Below are 19,893 nucleotides of genomic sequence, written 5' to 3' on the forward strand. Positions count from 1 at the left end.
GTTCTAAGATAAAGTGTTAGGAAAATCCTTAACAATTACTTTTCTATAGGTGTTGTATGTGGAGGACTTGGTGGTGGCAGTTGGGTGTCTTGGACACTCTATTCAATCTGCTACTCTTCAGCTATTGCCTCTTCACCATGTGTCTTCTCCATTGTTTCTTCTTCTTTTTCTTTCTTTGCTTCTTCCTATTTCTCATTTTCCTCTTCTTCTTCATCATTCCTTCCTCAAATGGGTCTTCTTGACATTCTTTGATTTTTGTTAGTCCATATATTAGTTTCCACATTTGTGTGGACTTTTGCACAAAATCTTCTATTTGGTTCTAAAAAATTCTAAAGGCTCTATATTTGAGTGGAAATTTGCTCCCATGTTTCTTTCTAGCCTTTTTTATTTGACCTCTAGTAATGTTTGACATTACATGAGCCAATGTTGACTCCCTTATTTCCTTTTCCATCTTAAGGCAGTAATGCTATTTATTCTCAACTTATGAGCTTAGCACCTTAGGCATTGAGTTGTCTAGTTCAAGTGGAGTGGTCTTGAACTTAGCCATCATAGTGTAGATGGACTCTTCCACTATGTTCTATTTTTCCTTTGACAGCTTATTAAAATCAATGGTCTTTAGACCAATTAAATCAGCATTGTCTCTAATATTATTGCAAATGCTTTCCAATTTAGATGTGGTAGAATGTCTTACCAATCTGAATTGCTCTTCATTAGACTCTATTCTTTCTTCATCTAATTTAGGAGGTGCAACATACTTTCTTCTCCTCTTTTTCTCTTCAAGTCCTCCTTGTTCTATTGCCTTCTATTTATCTTGTTCTTTTGCTACTTGAGTTGTCACCTTGGTATCAACCCTTGTAGTTGGCTTGGCTGGGCTTGGCTTTGTAGCCTTCTTCTTTCCCTTGGGTTGTGCAGCTAGCTATTTTTGAGCTTTTCTTTTCTTTGACTCAGCCTTTGGTGCTTCTTTCTACCCAACTTCCTCCTCATCTACATCCTCCCCCATACCTTGGGTTAAGGCAAGTGGTCCTTGACCTTGTTCCTCTTTATCATCCTCAGCATCTTCACCTTCTTCCTTTGCTACTTTTGTAGTGCCTTCCCCAAATTTGGCTTTTAATTTCTTCACAAGTTTATCCTTCTTTTTCAATGTGGAGGCATTCTTTAACTCCATATCCACTTTTGATCTCACCATGTCATAGGTTCCAAAATGTGGTGCATCCTTGTCTATTTCCTCTACTAATAATGTAGTTATTGTTTATGATGCTTCATCTATATTAATTTCATAACCAAGAGGTCTTAACCATCTCACTCTTGGTATGGTAGCTTGAATGTATGTATAGTCCATATCTACAAGAAAGCATACATCATTTACATGTTTCTCTACTAATGACACTGAAATTCTCAGCCTTTGCTTCATTGACTTCTTAAAGTCCTCAAAATAGCTAGTCATCAAGGTCTCAAAATTAGCTCTCATCTGCTCTATGTATTCATTTACTTGAGCTATTATTGACCTATTTTTTTTCCATGCAACTTTTCCAAAAGAAGGAAACTCATTATGAACATAAAAGAATATACAAATCAAAATAGCACCAAATTTGCATTGGGCTCCCTTGGTTCTCCTGATAGTTACTAGATTTTCATTAATTTGTTGCAGTTGTGGTTCTACAAAATCATAGGTATGATCCTTCTTCACCAATTTATACCCTACATCCACTGTAATGCAAGGCACACTATTCAGTTTTCTTGATTGATAGAATTTGTGTGCAATGAATCTAACAGCAAAATCAACAAGAGGGTCTTGTATGGTGTCTATTGTCATCCCTCTCTTGTTCTACTTTGTACCAGTATTCTTCTCTATTGCCTCCTTGGAATCACTCCTAAGTTTCTTCATCCGATCTAGGGTTGGGTACCCTATCACTCTATGCACAATTCTCTTGGTGATCTTTACTAGGCCATCTTCCAACCATAAGCTTCTATCATGTATTTAGCTGAGTAATAGTCTAATCCATTTAGTCTTGAATATTGTGGGGAATTCTAGGGCTCACATTAAACCCTTCTTCTCAACAATATAAAACTCTTCTTTCAACACTCCATTATCACATAGTCTCTCATAGGCTTCCCTCAATTTCATATCACCTACAGCTCCAATCTTACAATTGTAACATATCCTTACATCATGAACCATTACAACCTTAGGGGGTATGATGGATAGGGCTCTAGCTAGGTCGTTCTTATATGCTACCTCTGGGATTGGGCATAAATTAGGTTGTTTGACCTCATTGGACACTAACTAGACTTTGAAAAGTTACTTTTCTTGAGTTTTCCTAGAGCTAGAAGCTATTTTTGCAATTCTAGGGTTTCAACACAAAGAAAATATCAAACTGCATAACTTGGCATAGATGTTAATACCTTGAAATTAATGAGATTGTGCTGAAATGTTGTTCAAATCTTCTTAAAAACTAGATTCTTTACTTTGAACTCATTATGTGCTCTTTCTTGTCTTTTCTCTTTATTTGCAATGAGGAAAAATGATTGAAAGTGTGATAATATACCCTATTTTCCTTGCATTTAATACTTAGCATGATCATAGCTGTCCACTCAGCTTTTGCAGGATTCTTCATTACTTGGCTTCCATTGCCTTTCCACCACTCAATTTCCATAGGAGTATTCTTTACTCGGCTTCCTCTACCAACTCGACTCCTACTAATCATTCGGCTTCTACTATTTTGGCAGTTAACTTGACATGTGCTGGATTTTTACTCGGCTTCTAAGGGAAACTCAACAACACTTGCAAAATCTTGAAATTTTAATCTTTGCATCTTTGTTCATGTTGATCTCTTCTTTTAACTACTTGTTTAGGAACTGATGTATGATAAAACTTTGTAAATCAGTCCCTCATGCCTTCTCTTTACTTAGTTTGATGAAGTTTGACCACTTGACCTATTCAATGAAGTGATCCCTTCATTTGATGTGCTACACCCATCTTTCTTCTTCCATGTCTTATTCATTTCTCATTTGATGTGTTCAACATCTACCTTTTCTTTACCTTTGTAATTCTTTGAGTTGGGTGTCTTTGACTTTGTTGGGCAATTCCTACTGATATGACCAGTCTTCAAGCAACTGAAACATGTGGTTTGGCTCAACCATTTGTTGTAGGTCCTTCTAAAATGTGTCCTTATACAATTATTAGGAGTGTGTCCATATTCTTGATAGTAATGACAACTATAGCCAGTGTTGTAGTCCCAATTGTAGTGATGTCCATGGTTATTTCCTCTTGTTGGCAAATTAGGTGTCCACATAAGCTTTGATCTACACTCAAAAGCTCTATGTCCATATTTCTTGCAATTGTAGTAGTGACCTTCAAATTTTGGTGTCCTAATAGTCCTAGTCCTGCAGTTGTGTGCTTGATGTCCTTGCTTTTTGCACTTATGACAATGACTTACATTCTTGGGTTTTTCATGTTGATTGGCATTTTTGCTCCTGGATACATTAGAGTTATGTCCCTTTTTACCACAGAAATGACAAGTAGGTTTAGTGTTCTTACCTTTGTTACTCCTTTCTTCTGTAGTCTTGGATGACTTTCCTTGTATAGTGCTAATGTAACCAAGTCCTGAAGTATCATTGCTAGCCCTTGGTGATTTAAGTAGCTACTCAAAGTACTTGATGACCTCATTAGGCTTTTTGAAGCTCTCTATAATCTGCTTCTATCTTTTCAAATCATTTTGTAGTTGTTCATTTTGCATCTTCAATGTAGAGATCTCAATGTCCTTGACATTTAGTTCATGATGTGCATTCATCATTTGGCTTAGCGTGTCTAGCTTTATATTTGAGATTCTTGCAAGCTCAATTGACTTTTCTTCTAGTATGTTGGCAAGCTTTCTCTTGTCTTCCTCTAGCATAGCCTTGTCTTTAATGGTTCTTTTCTTCTATTCAATTACTTCACAAAGCATCATGGCTTGTGATTCTTGTTCAAGCTTGAGTGTTCTGATTTCTTCTGCTTGAGCTCTATTCTTCTCCATTAGGTCTACTATTGCTACATTAAACTCTTTGGAATCTCTATTTGTGAATAGGTTTGAGGTGTCAATCTCCTTGTACTATGTGTCATTCTCAGTTATGGCAATCTATCTTCTTCTCTTTAATAATTTTCTCAGTTCTTCTCTAGCTTCCTCCAAAGCATGCAAAGCAAGCTATATATCAATTGCCTAATTCTCTATGATCTTCCCAAGTTTGTAGACTTCCATTTCCAAATCTTTTCTCTAAGCTATAAGGCTCCTCCTTGTGAGAACTTGGCTCTGATACCAATTTTTGGAATTGACAAGTGTAAAGATTTACTTCTGAGAGGGAGGGGGGTGAATCAAAAGTAAGTAATTTTGACCAATTAAAATCCTTTGAGTTGAAACCATTGACATGCATCTAATTCATCTAATAAACATAAAATTAATGACATGCATGAAAATAGATAACACACAAATTTGGTAGCGCAGAAACCCTCCAAAGTAAGTAGGTAAAACTAGGGTGGGGATGACACCCACAAAGTATCACGGCAACAATATGTAACTATTCAAAGTTACAAAGTTTGACCACTTCCAATGGTCTACCCTATGAAAGACCTATTATGTTAAAGACTTTACATCCTGTTAAAAGTGACCTGGTTAAAAGGATTTAACTATCCTACTAAAAGTAGGTATGGTTAAAGGACTTTAGTACATTCACTTGGAATTCCACCCTATTAAAGGATTTACAAATGGTTGCTAGGCCAACCTAAGTCCATAGGATTTTCATATCTAATAAAATTGGTAGAGAGTATTAGAAGACTTTGACCTGATTACTTGCAACCTTCTATTGTTGATTCTAGATCCTTCTTCTGCTCTATCTACTCTGATCCTTGCTTGATCTAATATGTCAATCTTATAAGTTCTAATACTCTATTCTTGATCAACCATATTCTACAATGTTGCTTTATTCTTCACTAAGTCTTTTCACCCTTCTACAATTTTCTATAATTCACTCATACACTTCTCTCTCGTGCCTCCTCTCTCTCCTAATGGGGTTTCATCCTCCATTTAAATATTTCAAAGACTTAAGGTTAGGTATGAATCTATGATTAATATTAAATCTTCATTTCCTACTCATTTCTTGCACTTTTTCTATTGGTTGCATGCCTTCTCCATTTTTCTTATTGGTTGCATGCTAATTAAATAAGTAATGCAAAAGATTCAATCTTATCTTCAAGATCCTCCAAGATTCATCCCATGTCAACTCCAAAAATGGTTTACACCTAAGTTTTTGAAGGCACAAACTCATATGCTAATTCTATGTTACTCAACACTTACTAGTTGCTAATGCTTGACACATATAAGAAAACTAGCTCACTTAGCTCCTATAGTAATTATGTTTCACTCATCATCTATACTCTGCTCGACATCTATAGTGACTTAATCACTCGGCACTTGAAGTTCACTCGGCACCTATTGAATTATCTGGCTCTGCACACATTGTAACTTGGCTTTTGTATTATACTCGGCATCATCTTGAGAATTGGTTAAGTGTGTTGACACTCAATTGTCAAAACCAATCTGAGACTAACATTATCTTACCAGCAAATTAGCAGGTTTGAAATTAGTGACAAAATAATGATTGAAACACATTTTTCATACTTGTATCAATCTATTTTCAATAATCTCCTTCTTAACACGTTCATCTATGTAGAGGATGATGCACCTAGCACTCAAAATGAACAGACAAGTCAAGTTGCAAGTTCCCATCAAAAATGAAATGATGGAATGCAAATGCAAATTGTCGAACAAAAAAGAGTGGGTGTCGAGCAATAGACTAGAGATGTTAAGTGACTAACAGGAAATGTTGATCAAATAGTGAATGTCAATCATTTAGAATGTCAACTAGAACCAGAACAAGAAAGAGGAAATGAGCTAGAGATTATTTTTCTAGATGAAGAAGAACCAAGAAGAAAGCTACCTATATTTTAGCAAAATATGTGAGAAGACATCATAAAATTGATCAAATCATTGGAGATGTTGAACCAAGTGTGATGACAAGGATAAAACTCAAAGGTGACACATGCTTATTATGTGAGTTTGAGCCTAAAACAATAAAGGATGCTTTAGACAATGAAGATTGGATACAAGCTATGAATGAAGAAATTGACCAGATTAAGAAGAAAACTACTTGGACCTTAGTGCCAAGACCTAAAGATAGAAATGCCATTGGGACAAAGTGGGATTTTAGAAACAAGCTCAATAAAATGGTGAAGTAAAAAGAAACAAAGAAAGATTGGTATGCAAGGGTTATGCACAAGAAGAAGGAGTTGATTATGGAGAAACTTTTTCTCTTGTGGCTAGACTTGAAGGAGTCAAAACTTTTCTTGCATACTTAGCTTACAAAAATTTCAAGGTATATCAAATGGATGTCAAATCTAAATTTTTTAATGGTATACTAGAGGAAGAAGCATACACTAAACAACTTAAGGAATTTTTAGATCCAGACAAGAGGAAGATGGTATGTAAACTGAACAAAGCTCTTTATGGATCGAAGCAAGCACCAAGAGCATGGTATGAAAGGTTACATAACTATTTAGTGAAAATTGGTTTTGAGGGAACAAATGATAACAACAATCTATATTTGAAGAATGGTAAGAATAATGAAATACTATTATCTGAGATATTTGTTGATGATATCATATTTGGAGGAAGATAAGCATTATGTAAATCATTTTCTATTGAAATGAAAAAAGAATTTGAAATGTCTATGTTTGGTGAAATCAAGTCCTTTGTTGGATTACAAGTATGTCAAATGAAATTTGGTATTTTTATTTCATAAAACAAATACATCAATAAAATATTGAAGACTTTTGGTATGAAACATTGAAGGCCAATGAGCAACCTTGTGCCTAGAGGAAATAAGCTATCTAAGAATGATGATTATACTTATGTGAACTAGGCCCTATATAGATCCATGATAAGAAAATTGCAATATGTTGTTTGCAGTAGACTAGATATTGCATTGGCAGTTGGGATAGTTGCTAGATTTTTAGCAAATCCTAAAGAGAATCACATGATGGTTGTAAAAAGGACAATGAGATATCTAAAAGGTATAGAAGACTATGGATTATATTACAAGAGAAGTGCTAGATTTGAACTGAAGGCTTTCACTAACTTGGATTGGGCAGAAAATATTGATGATAGGAAAAGCACTAGTCGAGGTGCATTCTTTCAAGGAAAGAGATTGGTGTCATGGAAAAGAAAGAAATAGAATTTTATTACCCAATCAATAGTTGAAGCCAAGTATGTGGAATTTGTACTGAATTTTTCAAATATAATATGGATTAAGCAATTATTGAAAGACATGCAAGAAGAGATTACAGATGTAGTAGTTATCTATTGTGATAACACAAGTGCTATTAACATTTCAAAGAATCTAGTGATGTGTACTAGGAGATAGAACTTTTCTATCAAGTATCAATACTTGAGAGAATTAGTTCAAGACAAAGAAGTGAAGCTAGAATAGGTGAATACAAAGGAACAAATTGTTAACATATTCACAAAACCATTACCCAAAGATGCTCATGAATATCTTAGAGGTAAATTAGGGCTTATTCCCCTAACAAAAGCTAATTAAGAAGCCAAGGTGCATTGCATTCACATGTGCTACATAGAAAATTCTACATAGTGTTGCAATGCAACTCTACTTTGGGACATGCCTAAGTTAGAATACTTTAGTACAACATAAAAGATTAGTCATAGACAGACAACAAGTATTAGCGAGACATGCAAAATATACATAATTCAAATGTATGAAGACTCTGAAGCTAAGACAGCTACACATCTTTGGCATTGTTATCAAACAGGTAGAGATTATTGATAGTGAAAAAGATTGAAGAAGAAAGAGGGAGAAATTATTGTAAAGAGAGAATCATGAAAGAGGGAAAATTGATAGAGGGAGTCTGAAAGTTTGAATGGATGAGAATCAAAATGAAACTAAAGATAGTGGTCACTCATGGAAGTGAAATCTTTTAGATTGTATGGTAACTAAATTATTATTAGTATTTTAGATATTTGAGATGTTACCATCAATGCCAAAGAGGGCTATAGTTGGAAACTTACAATTGGAACTATTGTCTAGTGTGGAGTTTGATTAAGTCCCCAAGTGGGAGATTGTTAGTTTGTGGTGACTAATTAGGGAAGCACTTGTATAAAAGGGCTTAGGGTTAGGTATTTTCATTAAGGTGTGATGTGATAATTGCTTCTTATGGTAGTATTGAGCTATAAGAGATTACAAATTGTAATTAGGTTGTAATCACTAGATCATAATAATATTAGACTTGTTGTTTGGTGGATGTATCCCAAGTATTGGGTGAACTATGTTAAATCTTGGTGTATTGTGTTCTCTTTTGTGAGATTTATCATTTTATAATATTTTTTTATATTTGCATGTAATTGTTATTTTTGTCCATGGTTTATCCTAATAGGAATAATTTTTATTTTGTCATTGATGTCAAATCTATAGATGAAACATATTGCTGCCTAATCTAATTGTCATAGCTATTTGATTGATGAATAGGATTTGAGAGTTACTCATAATTATAGCACCTAGAGGAAAGTTTGAAGTTATGAAAAGGAGTTACAATGAACATTTGATTAGATAGACTTTGATAAACAAAAATAATTGTATATCTCAAGGAAGCTAAGCCTAGCCAAGCAAAAGAGCAAAATATTAAGGAGTGTTGAGTAATGCTAGTGTCAAACAAGCCACAGTTAGTGCCCAGAAAATCTAGTGTTGACCAAGCATTGGCATCGACTGAGCAAGTTAGTTCATGTCAAGCTTGAAATCTTAAACAACGATCAAATATTTCAATATTGACTAAGTGTCAAAATTTAATAATTGTCAAGTGACAGCAAAATATTGAATTCAAAGAAATCATAAGTTCAAGCCAACTCGGTTGATTTCTTGGGAGATGTAAGATGTGTTGAAGATAAGATTGATGAGTTAGATCATTAAATTCAAGGTGATTATTAGGTAAAGATCAAATAGAATGATTCTAGAAAAGTTTCTATAGGAGGATCAAGAAGATGTATAGATACATTAAATTGAATTGAATCTAATCATAAACCCTAAGATCTATGGTGGATGTAGAAAATGGTAAAGCAAGGATTACCTATTTAAGGTAATATAGAACCAAACATGTGGTGCCCAATCCAACCCCAACTAGTGTGTGTGAGAGTTTTTATGTGAAGGAAGTTATAAAGAGAAAGGTTGATTACAAACACACAAGTGAGTGGATGTGAAGCTAAAAGAGAAAAGCTTACAGATGTGATGTTGTTGTTGATAAGTGAATTTGACCAAAAGGCTTAAGTGTTGATGAGAAGAGTGGATTGATTGCTTGAAGGGTGTCCAAGTAGATCAAGATCAAAGATGAAAGTGAAATACTTATTAGTGAACCAGCATAAGGACTGAACAAATATTTGAACTAGCAAAAGTGAGTTGTAATAACATAGATAAAAACCTACTAGTTTCTTTCTTATCATTGTAAATAGTTTGTATTGAAATCCTTTTAAAAGAGGTTAACCTAATAGTCATTTGAAGACTTAATAGTTTGTGTAAATCCTTTAACTTGGTGACATTTTAAATAGAATCATCAAAGTCCTCCTACAAGGCCACTCCTAACAAGGTGATTAAATCCTCTAACTAGGTCACATTTAACATTTTGTATTGTAACCTTTAAGGGTTGGCTCTTAACATAGCCCACTTTGAAAGAGTGAAAAAGAGTGACATGTTGTTGGTGGTTTTTCTAAAATTGAGTTTCTACATAAAATTCTAGTGTTTAACTATGATGAATGTCTTATGAATGTTTTACATATGATGATGTTTTCATTATGCAATGCAAGTTAAGTTTATGACAGTTTTACAGTAGAGACCGAGCAATAACAGGATATGCAGGATAAGCAAAACAATGATGTGTTTAATGTTTAAATATTCAAGTGGTACATATAGACCTTGAGTAACTGATTCACCACCACACCCCCCCCCCCCAAGTTATTCTAAATATTTCTAACAAAAGCTACTTCTAATTTGTTTACCCATTACACATTTCTTGTACATCATGTTAGTAGGCTTCACTATCTCAAGTAGATTGATGATTGCATTTTAATTGTTGGTCCTTATCATATTATTGAATTTCACATGACAAAATATCTTGTGTTACAACCAATTTTCGTCAATTTTTGTGGCAAAACAACTTACTTTAGAAGGATTTAACTAAAATAAAGTACCTCTAGTCTTTGTATCAAATGTGACCATATTTCTTGACTTATCTTTGATTATATATATCTCATCCTTGAATTGAAAATTATAACCCTTATCCAAAAGCTTACCAACACTTAACAAGTTATGCTTTAATCCAACAAAAAATAAGACAACATTAGTGTCATTTTTTTCCATCAAGAGTTATAGAAACTTTTTATTTAATCAAACAAGGAGTTTTATCATGAAATATAAAAACTCCACTATCATACTTATTCAATTATACAAACTTGTCCATGTCACCTATCATATGATGTGACCATCCACTATCTCTGATCCATCAAGATTTCTTTTCAACTTTAGATACAAATATGTTTTCTTCATTCATAATACTTTCATATTAATAGAAAAAAGTTAGTTTCATCATCATTATCACAATATTTTGATTCATTGTCTAATACTCCTTCCCTAGAATAATATCTTTCTTTAGGATATTTAGACTTGTAAGGCCTAGGCTTGTACTTAGGAACTCTCTTTGGACATCTAGATTCAAAATCACTAATATTAGTATATGAAGAATATTTCAAAGGAAAATTATCTTCACATTTACATTTACCTCTTTACTTTGTTTTTGCAACCAATGCCTCAAGCTCTTAAAGATTCCTTTATTCTTCTTCTAGCTCTTCCCAATCCTTAGCATATTCTCCAAGATTACCATAGGCTCTACTAGTACTTTGCACATTTTTTTTAACATAATCTTTTATTTATTAATAGTAGCATTAAAAGAATATTCTACCTTAGGTAAAGAGTGTTATTCAATCTATAATTTTTTTTTAAATTCAACTTACGAATCAATATTTCCCTATTGAATCCCTTGATGAGAGGTATCACTTATTCTATAGATATTCTTTTGGTGTCATAAGTTGGTTTCAAATATCGCATAATCTTTTGTACAATCTCATCTTCTATTATGGTTCCATCAGTATTCCTTATGCCAATAACAATATTTGTTACCCTTAGAACATAAGATCTAATAGTTTCATCCTCTTACATTCTCACAATCTTTAACTTTATTTTTCCCATTCTACAAATTTTCATGCTTTGTGTATTTTTCTCCTTACAATGTTTCCAACTTAACCCAAATGGCATGAGCTGAATTTAGTTCCTTGACCTTAATGAACTTATCTCAAGATAAGGCACTAAGCAAGGATTCCTTGGAAATCATATTACAAGTTAATGATTTATTTTTCTCATATGTACATGAAAAAAAATCATTCTACAACTTTATAATCTCATATTTCTCTATAGTCATCCAATTATCAATATCCAAGTAGATCAAATGTGTTCTCATCTTGTTCTTCTAGTTGTCATATTTATCACCATCAAATTTAGGATTGTCCTCTTGTAAGTCACTCTAAAGAGAACCACAAGATATGATACCACTTGTTAACTACTAGGGTTTTTGTTGTACCAAAATATCAACATTTCATTACCTAATACAACCACTAGATTTATATAAGACATGAGAGCATGTTAAAACATGACACAAGTCTAGTAAGGGATGTTGAACCATTTCCAACAAATAATTGAAATAACATGATGGTTAAAGCATGAAAATATATTGAGGTTAACTTTTTGAAATAAATATTTCATTGGAAATAAAGAAAATAAATAGTTTGTGGCATTATTTAGTTTGATTCATTAAATGTATTTAATTAGATAGATAATAAAGTGGGGGTCCATAAGAATTAAATTAAAATATAATGAATAAATAAGAGAATTATTTTACTAATTTCTAATGTTAATGATGTTTAAAATGTATTGTTATTGTAAATCTAATTATGTTACTTTGATGAATTTTTTAGAGCCTTAACTACCACAAAATTTATGCAAATCAATCTCAATCCTTGTAATTCAATGTTTCAACCATTGCAAATTTGATCTAACACATAAAAATGATTTAGGTATTCTAGAACTATTCTAAAATAATGTACACCAAAAGTTTTTCATTTTCACTTTCAAGATATGTTACTCTCTAAAAGTGGTGTCTAGAGACTGTCAGAAATTTAATTGGGAAATAGAATATAGAGCCAGGGGGTGAATCAAGATCTTTAAAACTTTGCACTAATAAAATAATTTATTTTATTCACACCTAATCCATCTCATATCTTAGATCTCATACCATAAACTCATAAACTTGTAATGTTGAAATGAAATCTGTCTAAGCATAACATCCTTGAAAACATAAACTCACAAGATTTCAAGGTAACCTACAAATACTTCAAGATGAAGGTAAAACTAGGGTGGAAATGAAACCCATAAATATTTACTACTGCAACAACAAAGACCACCTATTAGGGCTATAATTTGATCACTTCTAATGATCTACCCTATGAGGGGTTTACTCTATTAAAATCTCTTAAGACTATTAGGTCTTACCTTAATTAAAGGATTTTACACTTACAATGAAGTGAGGACTCTATTAGGAGACTTAAATAGGTTTTCTAGAACCACTTTGTTAAGAGATTTTCCCTTACTCAATCTATGAAATCTAATTCAGTACCTAATCCTTTGATTTCCTCTAAAAGTTGTTTACAGATCTCCTCTCTTCAATATCTGAAATTGTTCTCCTTATATCTAATATGCTTTGTTCTATTCTTCACTATTCTAGTTTCTCTATTTGATCTCCTATCTGACTTATCCTTCCTTTCTCTATTCTAATCTTGGTTGCTTCTTTGCATCTTCACACTTTTCATCACTTGCATTATGATTTAGGGTTAGATCTCTCCTTAAATAGATAATCATAGAAATTTCTAGATCTTAATCAATGGTCCATAGTCTATCTTTTTGTCATTTTACCCTTTTGATCTTCTGATTGGTTAATCTTCTTTCCTTGGGATTAATGCCTTCTAAAAATGCATGTAATCTTCTCCTTAATTGTATCTACATTCTTTAAATCTCATGTAGAATTTGGCTAAAATGGTCTACATAAGTGTTTGTGCCATTACAAACTCATCTAACAAAATTGGTTAACTCGACACTTGAATGTTCTAATGCTTGGTCATAACTAACATTCATGTTGTCAGTCAGCTTCTATATGCTTGGCATATACTGGCTCACTCGACATTAACTAACTTTCCAAATGCTCGGTCTCTTCTATGTTACTTTGCATGTATTTTGACTCAATCTCTACTGTGGTTCTTAGCAACCTTTGACTTTCTCAACATGTATTGATATATAAGCAAGTCCTTTGTAACTTGACCTTCTATGAATGGCTCAATCATAGTGATCATCATCCAACGCTGCCTTGTAAATAACTAAGTGTTAGACACTAATAGGAAACTTGAGCTTAGAGATAAAAAATCTCCCCCTTTGACATTAGTGGCAAAAATACTTTTTCATGACTTATCTATCCATACAAAATTGAAAATAGTACTCCCCTAAGACTATAACTCAGTTTTCAAAAGTTATCTTTTCTGTACAATATGTACATGTCTATAAACTGTGATGTTGGCTCATTTGATAATTGTATTTTTTATTTCTCCCTCCCTATTTGTGTCTTTCATGATTAGATTTCCCCTTTGCTAGAACATTTCTTCCTTGTTTTTGTCACTTATGGCTTGGGGTTTACAGGGGTTAGCTTGTATTTATCCAAAAATGTTTGATGATTGACCAAAATTTCTTCAAGTCCTTTATTTCATCTATCTATTACTAATTCTATGACTTGAATGTGAATTTATAGTTGAGAATCTATATCAATTAGGCTCTCTTTTGTTGAAATATTTGGATCTTTCCTATTAAATTCTAAGCCATAGATGATTCCTTTTGAATTATCTCCAAATGGGGTAGTAGCATAAATTGAATAGAAATCAATTTGTTCCATATGCCACTATCACTAGCCATTAACTTAGCTAATCTCTTCTAATCAAATGTCAACTTATTGTATGAAGGTGAGCTTGAACTTGCATTCTTACTCAAAGAAATTGTACATGCCTTCATATCTGCCTATATCAAATCAATAGAACATTGATTCTCCAATGTGAAGAACTCAACATCACAAATTTTCATATACAAAGAATGAATGAGTTTTGAAATTCCTTCCAACTGAGTGCTAGGGTTAGAAAGTTCAACCTACCTAATTAAAAGTTCTATTGAAACTTTCTCTAAAACTTTGTGCTCAAATTTCTTCTCAAAACATTGAATCAATTTATCAATAGTCTCAATATCTTCAATCTGAACCTTATCAACAATATACAATAGCTGATATAAAATTTGATGTTTCTCATTAACATCAAAAATCTCAAGAGTATCAACAAAAATATCGTTGATAATGTGTAAGACCTACTTCTTCTTGTGTTCACTTCTCAACAGTTCTTTCTTTGTCTTGTGACTCAGCAAGGTTTGCAATTCTTACATCTGTTCTAGTGTCATTTTGCTCAAGTTGTACATAGGTAATGTAATTACCTCATCTAAACTCACTGACTTCTTTATTGCTTCATCTCTATGTGCCACCATCTTTAATCGAGAGGTGCTATCACTAGGTATTGATACCCGTAGTTGTTTTCCCTTTACACTCGATCCAAGTGTCTTCTCCTATTGAGTTGATTTAACCTATTATACAAGTGTAATAGATAATGTCTCTATTGACATGGCACTCAGCAATTGTATAAGAGCTTGAATAGTGTATTTCTCTTTGGGTTTTTTTTGTCTTTGTCATATCTTTTTCTTCTTCTACCTTACTATCATTTGGTTTGTCATTTATGACATGAGTAAATTGTGGAAACATAATTATAGCCTTGACCTACTACTTGACACTCATGTCAAAAACTACTATTACTAATGTGACTTGAAAAATCATCAGTATTTTCACTTTCCATCCTTGTATAATCTTGTATTTGTAATAACACTAGATTGGTCCATGGTAGAGAAGGATTTGAGGCATTTGGTGTAGCATTTTTCAAATCTTCCTCAGTCAACACATTCTAATTCCATGACGATGAATCAATAATGTCCTTAATTGTGACAACATCTTATTTTTCACACCCTTAGACTAATTGCAGTATATCTTCTACAAGATTTGCAACTTCTTCTTCTATCTCTTCTTCACCTCTTCCTTGTTCTTATTCTTCTTCATTAGCTAATGGAACAAGAAATCCAAATTCTTCCTTCCATATGATAATGATTTCTTTCTCAACCTCATGAGCCTTACTCTTCAAATTTTTGTTTTCCCTTTTAAGTAAGAATCTCTTTACAAAATCTATTAGGGCTATAGACATATGTGTCTTTCCCAAGTCTAGCATAGTCTGTGCTAATGTGGTCTCTCTTATTTTTCATTCAATAGATATTGCCCACTTCCACTTAGCATCTAATTTATTATATAAATTCTCAGGAATGCCTTCACCTAACTCTATAGGTGTATTCTTAAACTGTATCATCATATCTATCATATATTTTTCAAGATTTGCTTGATCATCTTTATTCAAAGAGTCAAAATTAATTGTCTTCAATACTACTATACTAGCTACTTCTTTCATCTTCTTAAATACCTGATCAATAGTTGTTGGAGGTGATCTAGGTACAATGTGAAGTTTTCTTAGATTGTCAAACTTTTTTTCTTCTTCATCTTCCTCCTCCTCAAGTGTCATGGCCAATTTTCTCCTCAACATCTTAGATAGGTTTTTCTTCTATGCTTTGTTTGGCTTCCTTTTTGTTGGGCTATCTTTCTCTTTTGTAGCTGGGAACTGAGCTTCCTTTGATCTTATGATCACTCTTCTCTTTGGCTCTAGCTCTTGTGGTCTAACAGCCTTCTTCACAACCTTCTTTAGAACCTCTTTTACTTTTGGATCAGCAATCACTATTTTCTTCTATTTCTTTTCCTTGTGCTCCATAATAGCTAGCTCTTTGCCCTTAGACTCCTTGTCTTTAGATTCTTCCTCAGATTCCTCATCCTCTCCTTTTTCCTTCAATTATCTGAAGTTGACCTTCACCAACTTTTCCCTCAATATATTTGATCATTTTCTTTCTTTTCCTATCCATCTTGGGCACTTTTATTTCCATTACCATGTTAATCTTGGTTGAGTCATAAGTACTAAATGGCTTGGCATTTGTATCAATCTCTTCAAATAAAAATGTAGTCACTGTCGTTATAACTTCATCAACATTTACTTCATCTTGCATTGGCCTCAGCCATGGAACCCTGAGTAGTACTATCTATGCATAGATAAAATTTGTATCTACCATAAAGAATATATCATCAAAATAATTATCTACAACCAACTTAGGTATTTTCATCCTATTGTTTATCTTATTCTTGAATTCTTCAAAGTATTTATCCATTTTAGCTTCAAAATTTTCTCACAATTGATTGATCAAATCACTTATCTTCTCAATAGTTCTTCTATTCATGTCCCATGAAACTATCCCAATAGTAGGGAATGAATTATGTACATAGAAAAATATAAAGAAAAGTAGGGAACCGAACTTACATTATGTATTATTTTCTTTCCTTATTGCTCCAAGATTCTCATATAACTATTGTAGTTTTAGCTTGACAAGACCATAATTACGATCTTGCTTCATAATTTTGTATCCCAATTCCACTGTAATACAAGGTACACTACTTGGTCAGCTTGACTAATGGAACTTGTGTGCGATCGCACGTACTGCAAATTCAATAATTGTATTTGTGATCTCATCGATCAACATGTCATGATCGTTCAATTTCACCTTTGTTGGATGTTCAACAACATCCCTTGTGGCACTTCTTATCATCTTTGTTCTATCCAAAGTAGGATAACTAGTAACTCGATGAATAATGACCTTCTTAAACTTAATTGGTCCACCTTCGAGACATAACTTCATACCATGTACTCAACTCAACACAATTTTTATACACTCAACTTTAAAAACCTTCAAGAAGGCTAGGGCATGGGTTAGCCCTTTCTCAACAATTATATTGTTCTCATCTCTTAACAATCCATTGTCACACAATTTTTTGTACTTTGCATGAAGTTCATAATCTTCAATCTCTCCAATTTTACACATCTAACATGATCTTAAATCGTGAACCATCAAACTCTAGGTTGAATTGATGACAGGGTGCCAAATTCATCACTAATCAATGCAATGTTTGGATATTCCTTGAAATTTGGTGGAGGATACTAATTATTCCTCACAATTTGTGCATTGCTCTCCCTTAACATTTCCTTCATAGACACAGATGCAAAGGATGTATTTCTAAACTAGGGTTTTATCAAATTTGCTTCAACAACTTCAAAAACAACTTAACTTGGTATTGTAAAACTTTAATTACTATGTTTTTCTAATTTTCTAATGGCACACTATGATTCACTTTCTATTTTGCTAAAATCACCTTGATTGCCTTTGAATCCCTTGTGCACTAAAAATCACTTGGTGAAATGAAAAATGAGTACCAAATTTGATATATATCTTTAATCTTGTTCATTAGGTCTATAATAAATGTGTTTGTACTCTAGTAGCTACACAACAAATGTCTCAACCTTCACAAGTTGTCTTTGTACTTGTTTTCATTCAATACTTGGTCATTATCCCCTTACTCAGTCAATACCTATTTCATTCAACCAATACATCAGCTCAGTCGATGTAATCTTTTAGTCAATACTGCAATGCTTTGTCAATACAAATTGTATTATTGATGCTCAACACTTGATTGTTTAACTTATCTCATTGCTCAATTCTTCTCTCAAATATGTCCTAATGCATCTAGATTTATGTCAATATGGAGTTTTAATCATACTTCTTTTTAGGTACTAATGTATAATGTATCATTTAAATATATGGTCCCTCTCATACCTCTTTGCTTAGTTAGATGTGGTGTGATCACCTGATCCATTAGATTGGGTGATCTCGGCTTCACTTGGTCCAATACCTCTAGCTTCTACTATTAATTTCCATGATTTACTCATCTCAACTTTGTATTTTCCTTTGTTGACTTCATTGTTTGGTGTTGGTGCTTAGGTTTTGTAGTTCTTATTAACATGTCCAACCTTGAGACAACCAAAACAAACTAGGTTTCCATTCAACCATTTCTTGTAATTTACTCTAAAATGTGTCTTAATGCAATTCTATGGAATGTTCCCATACTCTCCACAATAATGACAACTATACCATGTGTTATAATCCCAATTTTAAGAGACACCTTGCTTAGGTGCATGTATTTTCCTTTCAGATATATAGTTAGATTTTGCATTGGATTTTCATTCATGAGTTCTATCAATTGTAACAATATCCTTAAAATCTAGGTGTAGTAGGTGCATCACTTGCCTATGACCTCCATTCATATGCTTGGTGTCTTTGTTTCTTGGAATTAAAATAGTTACCAGTAAACTTAGGTTTAGGTTTTTGCATACCATTTTTACTTCTATAGATGTTGGTTGTATGTCCAAGTTTACCACAATGATGACAAGTAGATTTTCCTTTGGATTTTGCATTTATTTTCTCACTACTCTTTGATGACTCTCCCACTTCAGTAGATGAAGAGTGCTTGATATGTCCTAGACCATAAGTATCACTGGATGACCTTGGTGATCTCATCAATTCTTCAAAGTATCTAATAGCTTCACTTGGTTTGGTCATTCTTTTTAGAAGTTCTTTTTCAGATCTCAACTTTTTCCTTAGTTGGTCACTCTATAGTCTCAGGTTTGTAATCTCCATGTCCTTTCTATTAAACTCCTAATTTACAAGTAACAATCAATTCATCGTATCCAACTAATTTTTTGTAAGCTTCTACACATCAAATCATCTTTCTTCAAGTCTAGTAGCAATTTATCTTATGTCTTCTTTAACCATGATTTTTCTTCTTTTGTTCAGTCACCTCACATAGTCTCACTAATTTAATTTCTTGTTCTCTTTTGAGTTCTTTGACTTCTTTACCTAGAATGTTATTCTTCTCTAATAGATCTTCTATTTTTGCATCACTGTCATCAATGTTTCCATTGTTAAGAAATCCTTTGACATCAACTTCCTTATATAGTGTGTCATTTATTTGAATGGCCATATTTTTCCTTTTCTTTAAGGATTTCCTTAACTCATCTTTTGCTCCTTCAATTTGTGGTAGTATGATTTGGATTTCAATTATCTGGTTCTCAATGATCTTTCCCAACTTATTTTCCTCTATTTTCAATATCTGTACTCTCAAGCAATTAGACTTGTTTCAAGAAATAAAGCTCTGATACCAATTATTAGAAATGTAATTGGGAAACATGATATTGAGAGGGGGGTGAATCAAGATCTTTAAAGCTTTTCACTAATAAAACAATTAACTATAATATTTACACCTAATCCATATCATATCTTAGATCTCATACCATAAACTCATAAACTTTTAATGTTGAAATAAAATCTATCTAAGAATAACATCCATGAAAACATAAACTCATAATATAAAAGATTTTGGTAACCCAGAAACACTTCGAGATGAAGGTAAAACTGGGGTGGGGATGAAACTCACAAATTTTTACTGCTACAACAAAAAAGTTTGCTTGTTAGGGCTACGATTTGATCACTTTTGATGATCTACCTTGTGAGGGGTCTACTCTATTAAAATCTTTTAAGACTATTAGGTCTTACCTTGATTAAATTATTTTACACTTACAATGAATT

Source organism: Cupressus sempervirens, chromosome 6 (assembly GCF_028749045.1).
Source record: "Cupressus sempervirens isolate cs-2001-9-10 chromosome 6, ASM2874904v1, whole genome shotgun sequence".
NCBI lineage: Eukaryota > Viridiplantae > Streptophyta > Pinopsida > Cupressales > Cupressaceae > Cupressus > Cupressus sempervirens.